The sequence below is a fragment of the Anthonomus grandis genome, chromosome 6 (genome assembly GCF_022605725.1).
Source record: "Anthonomus grandis grandis chromosome 6, icAntGran1.3, whole genome shotgun sequence".
Taxonomy (NCBI): domain Eukaryota; kingdom Metazoa; phylum Arthropoda; class Insecta; order Coleoptera; family Curculionidae; genus Anthonomus; species Anthonomus grandis.
Window position 1 is genome coordinate 28,934,989 of NC_065551.1, and position 22,477 is coordinate 28,957,465.

A 22,477-nucleotide genomic window follows, 5' to 3' on the forward strand; every position below is an offset into this window, starting at 1 on the left:
CTATGAGCCAAACCGTATATATAAATAAATAGAAACCATAATTAAATTGGATATAAGGTATGTAGGAATGTAAGATGAAATATTTCTATAATTATGAAAAATGTCTTACCTAGTCTACATAAAGACATACAGAGTCTGGAAAAGATGGCTACTCTTAAATAAGATACACTATCTATTGCATTTTAAACTGCTCTTGCTTTAAGTTAGTTTTCCTATAAACAACGATTTTAAATTGGTATGTACCACGCACCAGATAAATGAACACTTGTTATCACTTTAAATAAATTATATATTTATTATAAAGCAAAGTTTTTTTTAATCAGTTATCTTGACAATATTGGCATCTATTAAAAAACTTTGAATCGAAAAAATGTGAAAGCTAAATGTATTTTCTAACCAATAAGTTAAAAGTATTTGCACGAATTTTAAGGGTTAAGAAGTCTGAATCTCAATTTTCAGAACCAATTCAACAGGATATGGGAGAATCTTGTTTTAATACAAATCGTCCGGATAAAAATCATTAAAACAAACTGGAGCAAACAGCAGAGAATATATTTGTTGGATCACCTGAAGATCAAGGAATTAAAAAAGAAAATGAGATATATTCTTGATTCTGGAATTAGAGACTACATAATTATTACACCAATAACATAATAACTAATGAGAATTTTCTAAAAATAAGGATGATGACTTTGTGATAAGCAGGATTTAATTACTATAGAGACCCTTATTATTGTATCTAAAAATTCACAAACCCCAGTAGTACATTATGCAAAGTTGGATAAAAGCATCAATACGATTAAAGAAGTTTAGCAATATAGATAAAATCGAATTCAATGTTGTGTTCTTTTTGGCCAACAATAATTTATCAATTAATTAATATCTAGAAATTTATTTAAAGTTTACAGCAGTCTAAGCTTACTCTTATAATTAACAACTAACTTTAACTTAATTCCTTATAGATCGCATGTTTAAAAATCTGTAGTCTTAGTTTTATATATATGGAGATATTAATCCAATCCAATGCCTCATCTTTACATCATTAATGAAATTTAATTTTTGCATTTTTTGATGTTCCCTTCTACGTATTTTTTCATAGTCCTAAACCTCTAATAACACCACAGATTAAATTTTAATGAACGAAAATTAATACCATACTGTTCGTTAATGGGTCTAAACTGAAATATCAATCAGTATTTTGTACTGTGTTTTATATTGTAAGGTAATAGGACCATTTCGATGGATCAGCTTTCAAAAACCGTGTTCAATTATTTGTTTAGTATAGCGTATTTTGTATTTTAGTTTAAACAAAACTTTTTTAATTAAAATTTATAAGATCAATATTATTAAATGATTTAATCTACATTTTTTTGCCTTTAACATATTTAAAAAATTAGAATGAATTTTATTATTATGTATGCTGTATTTATGCTGTACTAGATGACTTAATTTTACCTATATCATAGTATCAAAGTGCATTTCTTTTTACGCTAATAAAAATTGAATAAAAATTTCCACATTCAGGTAAGCTAAAAAAAACTAATGGTATCTGTAAGTTATTATATATTATAATAAACTTACTTATATCTTAAAGAAAACTTGACTTAAGTACACTGGAAATATTTTTTTATTGCAATTTATATTTAAATTAAGATAGTAAATTGTAGGTTTTTCTTGTTTTATTCATGCTTAACCTATATTCCGCTATGGCTATTAATTTTAAAGTGTTTTACTTTTTTTTGCATTTGCATTTTAAATAATGCAGACAAATTCAACACAAAATAATTAAAAATACTTTCATTAATGTTCAACCTATAAATTTTTTTAGGCCGCAGAAGTGTATAATTTTAGGCATTATAGACTCAAAAGATATCTACCTCACAAAACATTAATCTATGGTCACAGAAATGACTATAAATTAACGAAAAAACTTTATTGGGTAAATATGATAATGAGAGTAGTAATGTAGGATATAATCGTAGTCATTTCCAAACGTATTCTTATTAATGGGCATCATCAGGGCGAGTTTACCAAAAAAACAACAAAAAGAAAAAGACATATTAACATAAAAGCCCGCAAACAAACAAAAAACATGCACTAATTTGTAGTTAAGGATAATTACGGATTGGTTAGTTATATATTCAAAAGTTAAGTGAACTTTCAACATTTTTGAATAATTTGTGTAGGGTGTAGTATTATAATTCAAGTGTTTCTTATTCAGTAAACAAAATTTGAGTAATATAAGAAATTGTTTTTAATTTAGTGAATCGATGCAACTTTGAAACTAACCTCGCCCTGTAGTAATAATATGAGAAAATTAAATTATATTTAATTAAAATTAAAACAAAAGTATTTTTTTAAATTTATTTTTGACAGATGACAATTTTCTTGCTAGTAGGTCTAGGAGTACTTAAAATAATGTTAACAAATATTGATTTTTAGGAAAAAAATATAATATAAAAATTAAATCTATTTGGCATAAGAATTTAAAGCACATAGCATTAAACTACAAGAATAAACTACCGTAAAAAAAACTACAAACTAACCTTTATCCAGGTCTATCCAAAAGACATTAAAAAAAACTCCTTGAAATTCATATCACGAGGTAAATTCCAGTTTATACACTAATTACCATAAAACAGTCCGAAACACACGCAAAACTCGACATGAATCGTCGAAAATAGCGGACCGCGAAAACTCTTATTTTTTTATACCCGCGCCACTCCACACTCCGTCACGAAATTTCCGAAGAAACTGGGAAAATTTGCCGCGCGTCAGTTTCAAGTTTTCCCTGCCGATCTGGGGCCGAGTTTCACCGGGGATCTCCGAGGTGCCTGATTGGAATCTACATGAATATGTAAAGCAATTACAACTGAAGAACGGCCCGTTCGTTCTCTGTATTTGTTTCCGAGGACTGTTTGTCTTTTGTTAAAAACGGTAGATTGCTAGATTTGTTAAAATGTCGCAGCGTTGGCCAAGTGCCGAATGACTTTATTTCTAGGCGCTCTTGTGTGCGACTAACTTTGCACACGATAGGTTAAAATGAGGATATTTGTAAGGTAATTTACTCGCCAAGTACTTTGAAGTTTATAATGTTCGGTTTTAGCCTTTTTGATTTAAGATTGCTCAAGGAGCTAAATTTAACATGCAATTACTAAAGAAAATGCAATAGACTTTACAGCAGTTTGAATCTTTTTTTACATCATCGTTTTTAGCATGTCCTTAAAAAATTATAAATGTTTATCTATAATACCTATAAGTCGAGTGATCAAGGTGAGTCGGACGCTCCAATGATTTTTGAATAATTTCTTTAAATGTTGATAAATTGTTTAAATTAGATAAAGCTTTATTATGCACATATGTATAACTATAGATCATTAAAACGACATAAAAATATACTTTGTTCTAATATAGTTTATTTTGTGATTAGAACTTACGTAAATAAATATTTTTTTCAAATAGTTAACTTTTTCTACTATATCCATTTCTTAATATCTAGAATAATCTAATTTTATAATAGTATCCAATTAAGTTATGCATCAACCAATCTCTATGGAATTATGTATCTACCTATATTTGTGCAAAATGTACATACAGATCTGTTATTATAATGAGACTCATTAAATGACTTCATCGCTATTTATTTTATAAGACACTCGATATCTGTTAAATAAACTTGATAAAGTGTTAAAAACCTTGTGAGCCATTTTCTCTACTACAAAATTACTTTTATTTATGAGGAAGCAACATGCTTAGGTGAATGTATTGTAACCCATTTTTTAGTCGTTCTTTTTATGTTATATTCTAAGTAAATAAGAATAGATTTTTTTGTTTAAATTTAGGTTTGGCAAAATATTTTTTTATTTATATACCAGATTATACTAGCAAAACAAAAAAATAAATGTAGTAGTAAGTAGTTTTTACTAATTAATATATGACAACGAGTATTAAAGAACAATTTAATTGGAATGAGTAATTAGTTATGGACCAAAAAACTAGCTAGAATATATTGAAAATTACTTAGTAGATCGATAAATTAAATGGCACAAAATAAATAGAAATTATAACACGTACCTTATTAGTAAAAATCATAATCTTTAACACCGCTCTTAAAAAATGAAAGAGTAAGTGAATGGCACTGATAGATCCCTCTATCCAGGAATTATTTATTGAACATAAAGAAATTAGAAAATATAGGATTAAGTGAAGAAAATTCCAAAATCCAGATAAATACAAAAATGGTAGAAAATATTAATTTTCTGATTCTCTTTTATTAGGCTGCTAAATAATGTTTTTTTTAATTGTTCTTAATTAAATATAAACAATGATAATGGTAAGGGACATGAATTTGAGAACGACCCTTAGTTATGTTCTTTATAAACTGGCTAGAATAGGATAAAAATTCTATAATATAATTCTATGCAATGTATTTTAGAATTTTAGGAGATACGAGATTTCGAAATTAAAAAGTTGTATTTTATATGTTATTAGAGAATGCCTCTCTTTAAAGTACATTATATAATCGTATTCTTTACTTATACAGTTATATTAATCAAAAGGTTTTGAAATCTTGATAGTAATAGTAATAGGATAATAGAAAATTATATTTTAATATGTAACTAGTAACTATCTCAATAAAACTTATATAAGTTATTTTTTATAAAATTTTATTTTTAGTCCCATCGCAATTAAAGATATTGAAAAAAATTTTATTAAAATAACGTTTTTTCTATATATTTATATAAACTAATATATGACTGTATGTAAATACATAGTTTAAAAAAGTAGTTACTTTTCTTAGTAACTTTTTCGACTATATTTATCACCTTATATCCCAAACAAGTTTATTTAATAACAGTATCCAATTAAGTTATGCATCAACTAATCTTTAGCAAAAATATTCATGGAAAATGACGTACAGATCTTTTTAATGCAACGAGACTCATTAAAGTTTCAATCACTAATAGATATATTACCATAGATCTATAGGTAGTAAATATCGTCTCCACTAACCTTAAAAAAAATCATAGAGTATTAGAATGTCACTGATACATGCTTCTATTTAGAAATTCATCTTAAATAAATGCAAACAAAAATAGAAAAAAGGAGACAAAGTTAAAAATAAATGGATAAAGATAAAGAAGGTAAAAAATATATATTTTTTTGTTCTTAGCTAAATCAAGACCATGAAGGTAAATATGAAAATGAAAATCAAATCATTAAAAATGGTTCTAATAAACTGGCTAGAATAAAATGAACATTCTGTAAGGTATGTTATGCTATAGATTTTGAAATTATATTGAGTATTGAGAATTTGTATTCTATAAGTTGTCAGAGAGTGCCTATACTATCGAAAGCACGCCATTTATTGGTATCCCTTACTTATATAATTACATGTAGAAAAATCCTTAATGCTTAAATTACTATTAAGATCTTGTAAAAAATGTACTTTTCTGGCATAGTTTATTTAAATAATATTTGAAAAAAACGTCAGTTTATTATATCTGAATACAGAAGTTTTTTTATTAAAATTACCTAAGTTACCTGTAAATTTTTAGTCTGGTATTATAAGCATTATAAATAATCAATAATTTAATTAAGCTAAAAATCACTAAAACTACAAAATTCAAAAGTTTGCCTTTAGTTAGGAAGTTTTACTGTTAATTAGAATTAATAATTCAAAAATAAAATTAAGTGTTGCCTAATACCTAGCATATTAAGTCATAAAATATATATGCTTAATAGATTTTCTATGAATTCAAAATTATCGAGAAAAAATTACAGATACTACTACTACCTTCATAATAATTATTAACAATAAAATTGAAAGTCAAAGAAAATTAATTTTTACTCTTATATCGTCATCTCAGTTAACGGAAAAATTAACTGAGCTAAAATGCTTTACTGCCAGCAAAAAAATGTTGTTCCTACATAACTAGAACTAAGTAAATCATAAAAAGAAATATTGCATCAGATACAAATGGTAATTTAAAAATTAAATTATTATATAGACAAAACTTTAAAAGTTTATTGTATAACATAAAAACTTATAAAAGAAAATTTTAATTTTTTTCTCTTGTAATACCATCTCATTTAGAAATATTTTTTATATAGTAATGAAATGAACGTTTTTTCTATATAATTGTATAAACCGATGTACGGGTCAATGTAAATAAATATTTGATTCAAACAGTTAACTCCTTCTACCATTTCCATTTCCTGATATCTAAAATAAGTCAATTTTATTATAGTATCCAATTAAGTTATGCATCAACCATCAATATCCAGTAAAAATATTTATGGAAAATGTACCTGCAAGTCTTTTTATTGTAATAAGACTTTATGTGCTTATTGTATGTTACCAAAAATGCCAGTTTTCATTAAGGCATAATCATTTCAGGATATATTACTATAGGAATTAAGTAATCTATTGTGACCCAATTTTTGTTCTTCAACATTATCCTTAATATTATATGACAACCGGTTAACCTCAAGTAAATTGTTCTTTAATAGCTTTTATAGTATTTTGTGAAAAGTAAGGTGTTTTTATCTACTTAATGCATTTATCTTTTTTTTTACTTTTTAGCTTTTTTTGCTTGATATGACCTGATATATGATTATTTTAAGAGTCAATACGAGAGTATTACCCAAGCGCTTTTTACGATGTATTTTGGCTACAAATAGATAAATACATATAGATTTTCAAGAGATGCGAAAGCATAATTATAGAATGAACAGTTTGTAAACATAACTTGGTAAGTCAAATATTTAATAAACTGCAAAAAAGAGAAGTAAATTTGAAGTAAAAATTGTTTTAATGCACTATTTTTACAAATAATCTTAATTACAGCAACAAAGTTCAGTGAACGAAGCCCTTGTATATTCTATCCGCTTTCCATAACCTTTTTATTTTTTAGGTTCGCCGGCAGCCGTTTGCATTAACTGGCAAATAAAGTTAAACCAATAAAATCAAAACGTAGCTGCTGCCGGCATGATAAGTTATATTAAGTTGAGGATAAAATTTCATACCATAGCCTTAAGTGCTTTATACAAAGAAGAATATAATTTTAATATCAAGCAAAGCCTATACTTAAAAGAAACAAATTTATTTCCAGTTACTTAGAATATAACATAAAAAGAACAGCCAAGAAATGGGTTACAATACATTAACCTGAGCATGTTGCTTCGTCACAGATAAAAGTGATTTTGTGGCAGAGAAAATGGCTCAGAGGGCCTTTAAGCGCTTTATCGGCTTTATTCGTCAGGTATCGAACGTCTTCTAAAACTTACCTTCTATATGGGGTTTAAAGTAAGGTATCCATTAGTGATTATAATTTAACGAGAACTAGCAATGTTTTAACATAAAATATATACATAAAGTCTTATTACAGATTTAAAAAGATCTGTAGCTACGTTTTCTATAAATATTTGTAATAAATTAATGCATAACTTAAATGGATAGTATCATGAAAAAATTAATTTTGAATATATGGAAATGGATATGGATAAAAGAGTTAGATATTTAAAAAAAAATTATTATTTAAGTCTTTGAAGATAATATTTTGGAAAATCAGAAGACAGACTATAACACAACAAAGCTCCAACTAGAAAATATTCTCTCTTAGCCTGTCCTTATAAGTTATCCCATAATTAATTTAAATTAGTTTATTGATTTACTCTTTTAATTAGACTATTTCTAGGTACATATTACGTATGACCTGTTTGAGAACTTGCCAGCGAATAATACCCACTCACAAACACTACTTAATTAAATTAAAATTGTAGTTTTCAGTATTAATTAAATAAAAGTTTAAGAATTTAATTATTACTTGCCGATAGTGCTTTTTGGCTTCTTTAGAGCAAGGCAACTATAAGAGCAAGTAAGAAAAATATAAGGGATTACGAACAGTAACAAATAACCAATTTGTGAAATGAGCTCTAGTAATTTCGGTTTGGAGAAAAAAATGCATAGTATCTATATGAGCATAATCTACCTCTGTGATATAACGCTAACTCGAGTAGATATAGTTTTAAAGAAAGAAATAGAGTTACTTACGAAGTTTCCCGATAAAGCTATCCTTTAGCCATTTAATTCTTCGTGCTAGCTTTCTTTCTTTAATAATTATTATAATTGTAGCATTAATCTTTAATCCATTAGAAATTTTAGAACTATACTATTTTTATTTATTCTTATTTAAACAATTAAAAAATTATGGATTGAAGATGAGCATGGTAATCAGTATCTGTACAAGATCTACCTTAGGTTAAATGTACATTTAGATGAATGAAAGGAAAAATATTTATTATTTTAATACTACATATAAACAAAATGTATAGACACTCCAGTAAATTTTATAACTATTTTCCCCAATATATTAAAGTAACTAATAATATAAATTATTTTAAAATAATATCTTCACTAAAATTTAGTAAGACTAATTTTAATTTATATAAAACTGACTGTGCTGCAACAAATTCCTTTTTTTTTTATATCACGTATTTTTGCTGATCTTTTTGAAGTAAATAATTTGCAATTATTTACTTCAATTTCATTTTTTTTTCTCTTCACTTTCAATTTACTTCTAAAAATTTTATATTTATATTTGTATAATTTGCAACTACTTAGTTATTAACAGATGTTTATTTTCCTTAGTTGGGTCTATTGCCTCGAAATTTAAAAAAATCATCATTTCCTTAAAAAGCTTTTTTTGTACCGAAACAACGAATATAGAAGAAGCTGAATTCAACCCAATGATGGAGCATTGGAACTTAACCCTTTTTTATTTAGAGTTTTATTAAAAACCAAGTATATCAAAATTCCACATATTAAAGCATAAGAAACCTATAAAAATTTAAACATGCGTTAATATTTTATTAGAATAGTAAATATCATTACGAGTAATCAGTACTATGATAATAATGTTTTAAATGGGTATAGGTAATACACTTGTTCTACATAGATCTTATATATATTCTAAAACATGAGCTGTTAATATATTTTATGATAGTGAAGAAGACTAGACAATGATTATGTTAATATTTTTTCAAGGCTTGTTAATTCTTAATAAAAGTTTTAAAAAATATTGTGTCAAATTATTAAGCATCCACGTACACCATCATTATTTTTATTTTATTTAGCAATTACATTATTAAAATTAAATATTGCTTAACAAATTATGCATTTAGAGAACGTTCAACTATTACGAATAATGAAAATCCAATTCTGCGAAGAGTTATCGGACAACTTGTAATAATTTATTTCTGCTTCAACTATCTTATTTATATAGACACGGCGTTATCTTTGTCGCATCCAATTTATCCGATCTCAGTCCCTTGTTAGCAGTTAAAGTTTTAAAAGCTTTTCCAATAGTATCAAGATCAATAAGTAAAATAGCCAAGTTAATTTCCGCACCACAAAACCGTCTAGAAATTACGACGAGACTTCAAGCTCATTACTTTTTACGATTCTCTAAACGCCATCAAGTGAATTTCGGTCTCTTAGGACTTTATTGCCCGTCTAATTTTGGTGATGGCGTGTATAGTTTTTCCAAGTTTTATTTTATTTTTTCTTTTACGTTTGGAAACATGAATCCAAACATCAATGTTTAATCAATATATTTATTATGGACCGTTTCTAAAGTTGGATAAAGTGTCACGGGGGAACAACGATGAGCAATCAAATATTTAAATTTGGCCCGATAACAAAAAGTTGCAAATATTTAATGGCAAGGAAGTGCTAATATTGATAATCTTTTCAAACTACGTTAAAATTGTATTAAGAGCCTAATGTCCAATAAAGAGGTTTAATGAGCTCTTAATAAAGGTTAATGGGTTAATTTAGCGGTGAGCTAGACTATATTTAAACTGGTATGTAAATGAATTTATTTAATTTTCTCAGTAAATACACATCTAGATATAATCGTTTTTTATAACTGATAAATTTTATGCATACATTTCGATACGGTATTATTTTTATGTAATGCAGCTAAGAAAAGATGCTGGAAATGCTTCACGCTTTTTAGTTGACCGCTAAGCGACTAAATGTATATAGGAAATTAAAAACACATTAAGAAAAATTATATGTAGTGGCCCTAATTACCCAAGGTATTCTAAAATAAATTGATAACAACCCCAAGCTGCATGCACACTTTATTTTATAACAGGTTTAACTATATTAATGAATGAATAAAAAACAATCGACTTAAAGTCTCTTTACCAGGCGGCGTGACCCATATGTACGTGTCCCAAGTCGAAATTAGCTTTTAAAGCTGTGTACCGTAACTGCGTCACGGCAACTACATAATCTTGCGGGAGAGTAAAATGCGTGGCGTGGTCAACTAGAACCTTTGATAAATGAAAAAATATACAGACCTTGAAAAGTGGTATATTTTGCTAACTTAAAACGTAGCAACACAAACATCTTATGTTTAAATGAGAGTTCGTGTAAAATACCGCTATTCCTTAATGGGGTAATTAAGAAATTTCTCGCCCTAATTTCCGAGGTTCAATTCTCATGCCAATTCTTTTTATTACCAAAAAATAAAACAGAAGATGGCTTCAAAGGTTGTAGAGAAGGAAATAATGAAACCACTGGCAGGTAGTTGGAATAGCTCCTGATGCATTTGGTAGTCTTTTGTAAACTATCTGTAAGAACGTTCTTCTAAGCAGTTAAAGTGGCCTCTGATAAGTATTTAGCATTTGAACCAAACGCATTGCTAATGGATGTATTTTTCTTACATTCCAGGCTTTTAGAGCCATTTTTTAAATTTTATTCATGGCATTTAACCTTATTTGCTCAAATTTAAAAAAAAAATGCTAATCTTATGCATGTGAAATAATTTTCCATTTTCTTAGTTCATTTTCCGTTCTTGAATTATTTTTTATTTTATTTCAGTCTCTTGCGCTTGATTTTAAAAGTAGTCTAAATGCACTAAAAGAAACTATTAATTAAGATCCTTTTGATTTGTAAAGCTTACATAAGTAGAATTATTTTCCACCTAAATGCTCCGCTAAATGAGTCCGCTTCAGGTCTAGATGGACTACAACCAGACACTTTCTGAAAGATATTTAGCAAAGATCCTTAGATCAGTTCTAAAACCAGTACATAAAAGTGGAAGCCTAAGAGCATTTCTATACTATAATAAAATACTATAACATAGATTCGATGAACTCCGCCGATGGAATCTAATATACATTCTACAAACCCTGTTACGAGTATCTATAATGTGTTCTGTCCATCTTAAAAATTGATCCAATATTAGACCTAAATATTTTACTAAGCTGACCTTTTGAATAAGTGATGAACACAAGCAATTCAGGCCTATTTCTTCACATTTATTATATCTTTTTCATTAGGCTTCCTGATAGTTGATGAGTATATGTTTAAGAAAATGAAGTGAGTTTTATTTTATCAACATTAAAATAGAACGAGGTATTTTGTTGTACATTCATTTAGGGCGTTCGTGTGCAGTAATAAAGATTTTAATATACATCAGAATAGTTGACTATACCTTTTTTTAACTCTTTGTGCGATATTTGAAAATAACTCCTTTCTCGTCAATATCCTCTTTTTTCTAAGCAATATATTATTAGATACTTCATTATTAATAAAACGGTTAAGCTCTATTAGTTGTTCGCTTAAACCAATCGTGTTACCAAAAAATTATTCATTAAATGGCAGTATAAGTGATTCTGGATTAGACAACAGTAAAGAAGAATGAGAATAATCTTGGTATTCTAATTCTACTTAAGATTAAAATTGAGTTATTTTTCGAAGTTGGAAGAATAAATTAAAAATTTGTGATTAGTGGTAAAACTGTTTTCTAGTTTCATTGTTACACCAAGGTTCCAACCGTAGGACTTTTATAGATGTTTTTAATGTTTATTTACTTTTAATATCAGTTATTAATTAGGCTTTAAATAGGATAAATTTTTAATAAAAAATAATTTTGATAAGAGTTACATAAACACTTGATACAGTTTAAGCTTTTGCGAGTACAGGTATATTCGGGTAGATTCCTTTAGTTATAAAATATTGCATATTGTTTTTCGTAATTACAGTGGTTAATCTTATTTTGGTTTCATTTTAACGTAAATGCAGAAAAATTTTTTAATCTTGCCAATCTAACCCCAAAAACTTGGCTAAAAAAATTGATATAAAGGCATAACTTAATGTGAATTCATTCACCTTTTTTATTTAAATTTTATTCCGGTTAATAATTAGATCTAAAAAAATGTTAACTATATGCTTTAGTTGGACATTGATTTTATTTTGTTCAAAATAGCCTATATAAACGCTTTCAGTAAATTCAAACTAGATTTTCTGTGTAAAATTTAACAAGCGAAAATCCCTATTTAATCCTTTGCAAATTGGCTGAAGCATAAACTCCAAGAATCTAAATATATGTTATCTCATATTAGTATCGGTCAGTTTATGGATCATCGCATAGTGAGATACAAGGTACGAGCATTGATTGAATAATAGTTAATAACAAAAATTAAAGCATTTCTTTATGATCATGATATCGGTTTTCTTTAGTTGGCCATAGACAGGGCAAAAATGGAAAAAAATCTATAACCTCGATAATTATTCTATGTTGAAATTATTCTATATTGATTTTAGCACTTAACATCATTTTATTAAAAATATAATAAAAACGCATTTTTTCTATACTAGTAAATATACTCTTCGTATACAAGTACTGTATACCAATTTGCAGATGAGTGATCGTTTCAGATTGAGTGGCTCTTTCGTTGCCAAATGTCAGCATGATGCAAGAACGGCTGTTCGGCTCTAACAAAAGAGAAAACTGGCTTCATACAATTTTAAAGATTGAAAATACATCAATCACAAATCACAAAGAGGATCCTGCAGGACGCACTTTGTAAAATAGAAGATGTTGGCGCTAACTCCTCTCTTTATTTTGTAAACAACTTGTCTTATTTTTAAAATTCTTACCATGCTGCAAAGGTCAACTCCACTGCATATGACTCCTTGAAACTTAAAACGGTTCCTAAGAGTACTTTGGTGAAATGTCATTGTTATATGAGGATCGAAAAGTTTTTAATCAGTTGTCTATTTGTTTAAGAGGTAGTAATTCATCAAAAACTTTTAGGGGTTTTTCAGACAAGTTACGTTTAAGCAGAAGTTATTATAACTTAGAAAAGTTCTACCAGGACGTTTTTCTGGCGGATTGTATTCGGACGAAAATTTTGTGTAGTTTTCTGGTTACTTTTTCGCTCTGAATAATGCTTTAGGTTTTTTTAATTTATACAGGTTTTTTTAATTAGTTTTATTGTTAATAGTCTACCTATTACTTCAAATGCCTTTTATTTTTTTATAGTTTGTGTTTTACCAGATTTAGATTTCTTAGTCTGCTTTACTGTTTTATTATTAAACTACTTCACTGAGTTATACTTATTTTCCGTACAAATCTTGTTGAGCTATATTAAGTGCATACATGCTTTATTAACAGGCAAGTATATTTTTTAAAATAATAAAGAACTATTTAACTTTTTTACTTAAGTCAAGTACGTAATAAAAAGTTTTCTTAAAGGACACTAATTTTTTACAACCTTAAATCAATCATCCTAAATTTAGAGTCGTAAATGTCGACTAAAGACCTGTAATAAAAATTAATTCCAAATGTAAAACGTATCGGGTCGTGTTACACGCGATTTGACCAATATAAAGTAAGTTCATTAAATCACTAACAACCTTTCTTTGGAAAATGTTAAAAAAAACTCTGTGTCTAAAATAAGTTAGTCTGCGTTAAGAGCCGTACTTAGATCAAAGTAAAAATTTTAATTAATAATTTGTGTCAAAATATAAAGTCATCCTTATCCAGAATATTGACACAAAGGAAGTCATCTCGAACTTTTACTGGCAAATAATCATAATTTTCATTTTTCTTTTATATCTGATCATTTATTCGAAGCGTAATAAAGCAAGTTTGGTAGTTAATTTTGAGTGTATTGAAAATTTTAAATATCTCGAAAAGTAGCGAGATTTTTGCAGTATCTTTTTTAAATGAAAACTGTTTGCATAATGTATATTTTAGGTAAAAAATTTAATTATACCAAAAAAAATTGAAAATTTATCCTAGAAAAAATCAAAGTACTGCTGTTCATAATTTTGTTAAAAATGAAAAGAAAACGCTAAATTTATGGCCAGAATGTAAAAAAAAATTCCGTTTAGTTTATCACACTGTTTATCTTGGTTGTCTTTGACTTTTGAACCAGAAAAATTTAATTTACATTTAAATCCTAATATAATGCTAAATACTAACCCTCGAATATCATCAATTTCTACAAAACCTCGTTATCCTCAGCAACTTCTCTTTAAAATTTATCAAGTTAATGAACAAATATTAGACGTGTTTTAAATAAGTAAACCTTCTAATTAAAATTTAATTAATACTGTGCGGTAACCCGAGTATTTTCCCACACCTTGTTATTAAATAAAATGTTTCGTAAAAGATACCATTCGATCGAAAATCAATGAACGTACCCCGTGGCGTTCAAAACAATATAACTTCCATGCATTATAACAAACAGTCCGGGAGTCCTGACCAGCCGTTTTGAACGTATCAATTATCAGCGGACGCCCGGTATGTCCAGAGATACAGGTCGACTTGTTTATGTGAAAGATAGGCTAATGCGAGCGGACACAGATGATTGGTAGTGACCAACGGCCGGGGGCATACTAACGTTATCACGATTTTACAGGGTGACATTGACCATATAATACGTTTGCTGTGCAACGCAAAATACAGGTGTCAGGTTCATTTTGCTTTTAAACTTAAGGGAAGTTTTATTGTTGTTTAAAATATTAATGCCTTTGCGAATTTAAGTTATTCATTTTATGTAAATGTGCAGCATGTCCAAGATAATCAACTTGTACCAAGCCGTTGGGATTTTGGTTAAATTTGGAAAAAGGATCAGGATTTGAGGTGCATTAACATGCCGTTAAGAAAGAAAATATGACCTGCTCAACTGCATTTTTATTATCTGCTTAACACAGTTTTTTGCTAGGTAGTAAAAAAATCATCCTTTTTACATATGTTTTTAAAATTATTTTTAAATATCTATGTATTCCAAATAAATGATTTGCCATATACCCTGGCTATACGTAAAGAATTTCAATTTAGTACTTAATAGTACTTAATAACGTTCTAGTAGAAAAATGTCGTTATACTATCTGCACATACCAAAAATATTGAAATATATTTTTTATAGTACTTTTTGGAAATATTTTAGGAAATCAATTCGCGTTTTATTAACTTAATAAAAAGTGCGCAAGCAACACAAGATAGTTAAATAAACGTTTATTTTTGGTTTAAATCATTTTTGGCTTTCACTTCAACTATAGATATGCTATCGGATAAAATGTCCGCGTGATATACGTTGAGGAATTTAATATTATCTTTATGTTTTATTCACGTTTAAAAAGAGGGTTTATTACATGCTAGTAATATACAATTATTATCTTAAGTATGATTTATTGTATACTATTTAAAGACAAGAAAGAGTTTTTTTTTAACTTTACTACCAATGTAGATATTTTTTTTTAAATTGCAGATGTGTTTTAGCATCAGGGAGCATTTTTCCACGTACAAAGAAAAAAATATTTTTTACCAATGGCGTCCATAAGAGAATTATCGTATATATTATTTAATAGAAAAAAGTACGCCACTGCATTTTTCTGAAATAAATTTTATTTTTTAAATCCGTGTTTAGTTTTGAGCAAATTTGTAGTTTTGAGTTTTTTTATTTGTATATATTGTTTGTTATTATTATTTTTTTCTAGATTTCTTTGTGTATGATATTTTATTATTACTCTATAAGATGTATATGTATGTGAAAAGTATATCGTATCTTACACAGTGGCATATATATGATATCAATGTCGTTTTATCATATATTTGAGATGTAGTGATCGAGTGTAAAGACTAACTATGTAAATCACTTGTCAATTTTTTTAAATGCCGAAATTTTCTCCCTTGTGTAAACAGAATCGTATTTGATATACGTATATTCTACATTTTTAAAAATATACCTTGATAATATACAATTGATAAATATACCAATAGTTTTAATTTAAAAACAGTATTTTGGAACTGAGATAATAACTGAGATAATAATAATAAAAATAATAACTGAGAACCATAAAAAAACTTACATTTTTTCAAAACTTAATGATTTATATGTATATCTTAGAAAAACTGAATTTCCACGTTTGCCATAAAAAATGGCACAACTACTGCAATTTTTATAGCGATACGCCTTGCTTTCAGGTAATAAAATAAGATTTTTTTCACATTTTACTTGAAAACCTTAAGGTTATATGGGAAAAGTATAGATACAAAAAGTATAGATTCTATTGTCACCTATGATTTTCTTAATAAGCATTTCTTCTTTAGGAAATTACTACCTTTACCCCCCCACCCACCTACATACTTACCAGTAAGAAATTGCTTTCAAAAATCATTGTTTTTCTAATAATACGCATGAATAAGACCTGGTTTCGTCGTTAATATTTAATCTAATAACACAGTTTGTTTAATTAAATTTCATATAATTTTATATCAATATTAATAAATATTTAATACAAAAACAGTGCTATTAGATTGGATATTATGGACGAAAAACGGTGATTTTTCAAAAGAATTTCTTACTAGGCAAATTTTTGGGGTGGGTGGGGGGTTAACGGTTATGTTGATGAAAAACAATGTTTTTGCAAAATATATATTTAATATTTAATTTAATAATACTGTTTATCTAAATTTTATATAACTTTATACATATATATTTAGTATCAAAGCAGCATTATTAGATTATATAAAATGGACGAAAAACAGTGATTTTTCACAAGAGTTTCTTCAAATATTTAAGATGCAATAGAGTTAAAAAACCAGATATGTAAATCAATTTTTAATCAATTTTTATCTGTATCAATTTTTATAGATGCCGAAATTTTCTCCCCTTTTGTAAACAGAAGCGTATATAATATACGTATATTCTACATTTTAATAAATATACCTTGACCATATACGCTTGATAAATATACCAAAAACAAAAATTTATTAAAAAATCGTATATGTATTTAACGATAATAATATATGATATGTTGCTTGGATATACAAGAGCATAACTGATTTGTTAAAATGCGATACCACCGATTACATTATTTAGAATAATACTGTTTGCTGTATCGAGCCAATCGCTCGTATTTTTATTCTAATTTGTTATTTTTGGATTTCTTTTACACGCTATATGACCTCGCCACTAAATTATTAAAATGTAACTTTTTTGTGATAAAAAATTTAACAATATATGGGTGTAAGATATAAAATAAAAATTCTGCTAAACAGAACAAGAAAAACATTAATTTGTAAGAAAAAAATTATATGTAACGATATTTTTATGTGTTTTTATTTTGAACAAGTCCTAAGTAATAAATAGTTTCTTTTTTACAAGGAAATTGCATATTATTTAATAAAACTCCAAATATAATATATAATAATAAGCCAACAACTTCGAAAGAATCTATGTGAATCACTAGTGAGTCAAATTTTAATTACTGCGATTTTATCTATGGGCCATGCTTGGATATCAACACAAAGTATAGAATCCAGAAAGTTCAAAATACTTGCGCTAGACTTATATTTCGCTTAAGAAAGTATGATCGTATTAGTGCTAAAATTGAGGAGTTGGGATGGTTAAGGATGGAAGATCGTGGAGCTCTTCATGTGGGTAACTTTCTTTACAAATTAATGACATGCCCCAATGCTTTTTATTCATTAAAAAATAAATTTGTTTTAAGAACTTTCGTACATTCACGAGTCCTATGTATTTCAAGTTCATTTACTATTCCTCGTCATCGGACGGCCTTATTTAAACGAAGCTTTGTATATAACAGTATTAAATTATATAATAGGATTCCTGATAGGTTAAGATCTTTAACATATACCAAGTTTAAAAAAGCATTTAAAGATTTTATTATAAACCAGGAATTATGAAAGGTGAGTGCATCAGTTATTAAATTATTATTCTGTTAAAATTTTTATGTGTTACAATGATTATTATTATTGTTTAAAAATGATAATATTTTCTTTTGTTAATGGTGTATTAGTAAATAAGCCATCTATGGTGCTTCAGTGGTTAAGTATGAATAGCTACTGCAGCTAGACTTCGCCACTGCTTGCACCTATACCATTAAAATATTAAATTAATGTTTTATACTACTTACTTATGTATTTTGTGGTATCTAATAAAAGACGATTTATTATTATTATTATTATTATTATTATTATTATTATTATTATTATTAATATTATAGTAAAAGTACTAATAATGTTTCAATTATTAAACGTCCTGATATTGAGAAATCGATTATTTTTTAGTGACGCTTCTGTTCTTGAAATACCATCGACGTTCTGAAAAATACAAAATGTATGTATTAGATCATTTTTTTTGCAATTAATCACTTTAAGTATAATCAAAATACTCATTTTAAGTTGGGATATTGCGTTTTTAATTTCCATACCTCTATAATTATAAACGGTTTTTTTTTTCAATTTAAAGTCAGTAACAATAATTCCAATATAATTATCTAAAAAAAGCGTTTAACTAAGTAATGACTTAATTCTATATCGAGTTATAAAAGTACCCTTTGTAATACAATTCGTCTAATAAAAGACCATTCAAAAAAATTGTTTCCAATGGTGTTTCCCATTTACATTTGAGCCGTTGGCCATTCACCAAATTGGCTACAATCCCGATTATTGGAATGTTTAAAAAATCGTTAATGTTTTACGTGCTTTTCCTATGGTGTTATCACCCTTTTTTTATCACGTAATTCAATATTGTGGAATTTCGTTCTTCCGGTTCGCTCTGATATTATTGGGGACGTGCCCCGGCCGATTATCTTTTCAATAATTTTTGCTTATTCATCGTAATTGTCCTACAATCGATCTTTAAAAGGATTCAATAGAGAATAAAATTAATATTTTTGGTTAGTGTGTTCTATATAACATAATCATATACATAAGAGAATTTATGTTTGTTATAGTACTTTATATTTATCTTATCTAATATGTTAAATGTATATAATAAAGGTTTACTGCTATAAGATAGTATTAGCAGCTTATTTATGTTTATTCACATTATTAAGTATATTTCACAACTTATCCGAAAAATTTTAACCACATATGCGCTGTTACGAAACAAGTTGATTTCTCAAAAAAAAATTTGATAAAAGTTCTACAGAAATTAAGTTATAAACCTAAGTTTCAATAATAAATTCAAAAATAAATATCTGTACTTAGCGTTCATCGTCGTAATATTAGAATACGCATTAATAATTTATTGCAGCAAATGTTGTACCAAACAACTGATGAAAACAAAATACCAGGAATTTTTTGTGTTTTTGGTTTAATCTCTATCCGCATTTTCGTTTAGAAGTTCGTGATTTTTTGAATTATGTGCAGCAGATACTCTGGATCGGAAGAGGTGGACCAATTGCATGGCCTCCACGGTCTCCCGACCTAAATCCTCTGGACTTCTTTTTATGGGGACACTTAAAAAACGAAGTATATCGTACTCCAGTTCAGAATATTGAAGAATTGCGTGACCGAATCACAGTGGTTGCCGATAATTTGACTTCAGGAACAGCAGGAAGGAGGTGTATTTGAATTAGTGCGCCAAAATTGGGTTAAACGTGCCCAAGCTTGCATTAGAGTCAATGGAAACAATTTTGAACAGCTTTTATAAGTAAGTGAACTGTTAAACTGTATTATTTTATTATCTCGATATCTGTAGGACTTTTATTAATTTTTTTTTGAGAAATCAACTTGTTTCGTAACAGCGCATATATGGTTAAATTTTTTCAGATAAGTTGTGAAACACCCTGTATATATTTAAAGAGGCATATATTTTTAATTGATTTTTTTTCTAAATATAATAGAAAAAACTAATTATTACAAAATTACACTATCTAATACATTTTCGTGTTAAAATCCAAATTAATTTCAATGGAGCACCTGACACTTCTCCGTATTGCGCTAGAGCATAATCAGATACAACTGTTATTTTCTTCTCAAAAGCTCATAATCTCCACACAAAGGGCAGCACTATCTTTCACAAAGCTCAAGTTTTGTTCGTTCCGAACTGTTCGGTGTAATTTAACCGTATTAATTACATTTTGTTCGGCATTAATTTGTCACACAAAGGCAAGAAAATTAGATTTCATAATGGAAAGCTGAACTATCCTCAACTTCGCCGCTTTCGCAAAGAAATAGCCTCGTAATAATCAATTAATTGGTATTGTTTGGAAAGTTCACTGGAATCCTAGGATTATCGGGCGTTATATTTCATTTCTGTAAAGTTTTGTCGTTCTTTGTGCCTCAGCGTTGGAACAAACTTCGCAGAAAATCCTATTGTTTTGAAAATATAGTCGCTCGTTTAAGTTTTACGGGATTTGAATTGGCTTCGGGTACGTTTTATTTTTGTTGGTTTTTAGTTGACTTTAATTTGGATTTATATTTGCATAAATAAAATGTATATTCTATATATTTTGGTATGTAATATATGAGAGGTTTTGGTATGGTAACTAACTTTAATTAAGCCATATAACTAATTTATTTAACTATAAACAAGCATTCAAAAAGAGACGAAGTTACAATAAAATTTAAGTGAAATTAAGGTACGAAAGCTCTTGCAGGATAAGCATAATACATGTGTACAAGGTGATTTTTTGATAGCATGATGAAATTTTCAATATTAAATGTTGAATACTAATTATGACTGATCTATATACGATTTTGAAATAAAAATAATATGTTTTGTAGCTGGATTTTATAATAAAAAACAAATGTTATTTTTTGTCTTCTACATGAATTTTACATAAAACCTCACAATAAAAGGAGTCACACCAGTAATAATAAAAAGGCTTAACAAAAAAAACATCGATTATGCACGAGTTAACGCATTAAGCTAGTGACATTCAACCCTCACATAAACTTCCCAACAAAATATTTTGTTATTTCTTATCACGCAAAGTTGTGAAACACCCTGTATATATTTAAAGAGGCATATATTTTTAATTGATTTTTTTTCTAAATATAATAGAAAAAACTAATTATTACAAAATTACACTATCTAATACATTTTCGTGTTAAAATCCAAATTAATTTCAATGGAGCACCTGACACTTCTCCGTATTGCGCTAGAGCATAATCAGATACAACTGTTATTTTCTTCTCAAAAGCTCATAATCTCCACACAAAGGGCAGCACTATCTTTCACAAAGCTCAAGTTTTGTTCGTTCCAAACTGTTCGGTGTAATTTAACCGTATTAATTACATTTTGTTCGGCATTAATTTGTCACACAAAGGCAAGAAAATTAGATTTCATAATGGAAAGCTGAACTATCCTCAACTTCGCCGCTTTCGCAAAGAAATAGCCTCGTAATAATCAATTAATTGGTATTGTTTGGAAAGTTCACTGGAATCCTAGGATTATCGGGCGTTATATTTCATTTCTGTAAAGTTTTGTCGTTCTTTGTGCCTCAGCGTTGGAACAAACTTCGCAGAAAATCCTATTGTTTTGAAAATATAGTCGCTCGTTTAAGTTTTACGGGATTTGAATTGGCTTCGGGTACGTTTTATTTTTGTTGGTTTTTAGTTGACTTTAATTTGGATTTATATTTGCATAAATAAAATGTATATTCTATATATTTTGGTATGTAATATATGAGAGGTTTTGGTATGGTAACTAACTTTAATTAAGCCATATAACTAATTTATTTAACTATAAACAAGCATTCAAAAAGAGACGAAGTTACAATAAAATTTAAGTGAAATTAAGGTACGAAAGCTCTTGCAGGATAAGCATAATACATGTGTACAAGGTGATTTTTTGATAGCATCATGAAATTTTCAATATTAAATGTTGAATACTAATTATGACTGATCTATATACGATTTTGAAATAAAAATAATATGTTTTGTAGCTGGATTTTATAATAAAAAACAAATGTTATTTTTTGTCACCTACATGAATTTTACATAAAACCTCACAATAAAAGGAGTCACACCAGTAATAATAAAAAGGCTTAACAAAAAAAACATCGATTATGCACGAGTTAACGCATTAAGCTAGTGACATTCAACCCTCACATAAACTCACCCTTTCCCAACAAAATATTTTGTTATTTCTTATCACGCATTGAAAATATAAAAAAAATCGGAATATAGAGGAATCAAAAAATGTTATTTTATGAATTTTAGATTGATAACTAAAACACGTTCCCTTAATTTCTGTTCTATAATTTTATTTTTGTACTTCCTACACTACAAATTAATATAAGACCAGAAAAATTATAATAAAAAAAATTATAGTAGTAAATAGGAAACAACAATAAAAATATTATGAATTTTGAAATTCTTCATTCATAGGAAATTTGAAAAAGCCGCAA

At 27.6% G+C, this 22,477-nt stretch overlaps 1 protein-coding gene across 5 annotated transcripts in view; it reads right to left on the reverse strand.

The window, feature by feature from the left end:
- The window catches only part of LOC126737690 (uncharacterized), a 279,234-nt gene extending 276,188 nt beyond the window's left edge, over positions 1 to 3,046 (reverse strand). For all 5 annotated transcript variants that reach the window (XM_050442690.1, XM_050442689.1, XM_050442687.1 and 2 more), the window contains exon 1: positions 2,547 to 3,046. The gene's annotated coding sequence lies outside the window, so the exon portion shown is untranslated. The remainder of the gene's footprint in view (positions 1 to 2,546) is intronic.
- Between the last annotated feature and the right edge of the window lie 19,431 nt (positions 3,047 to 22,477).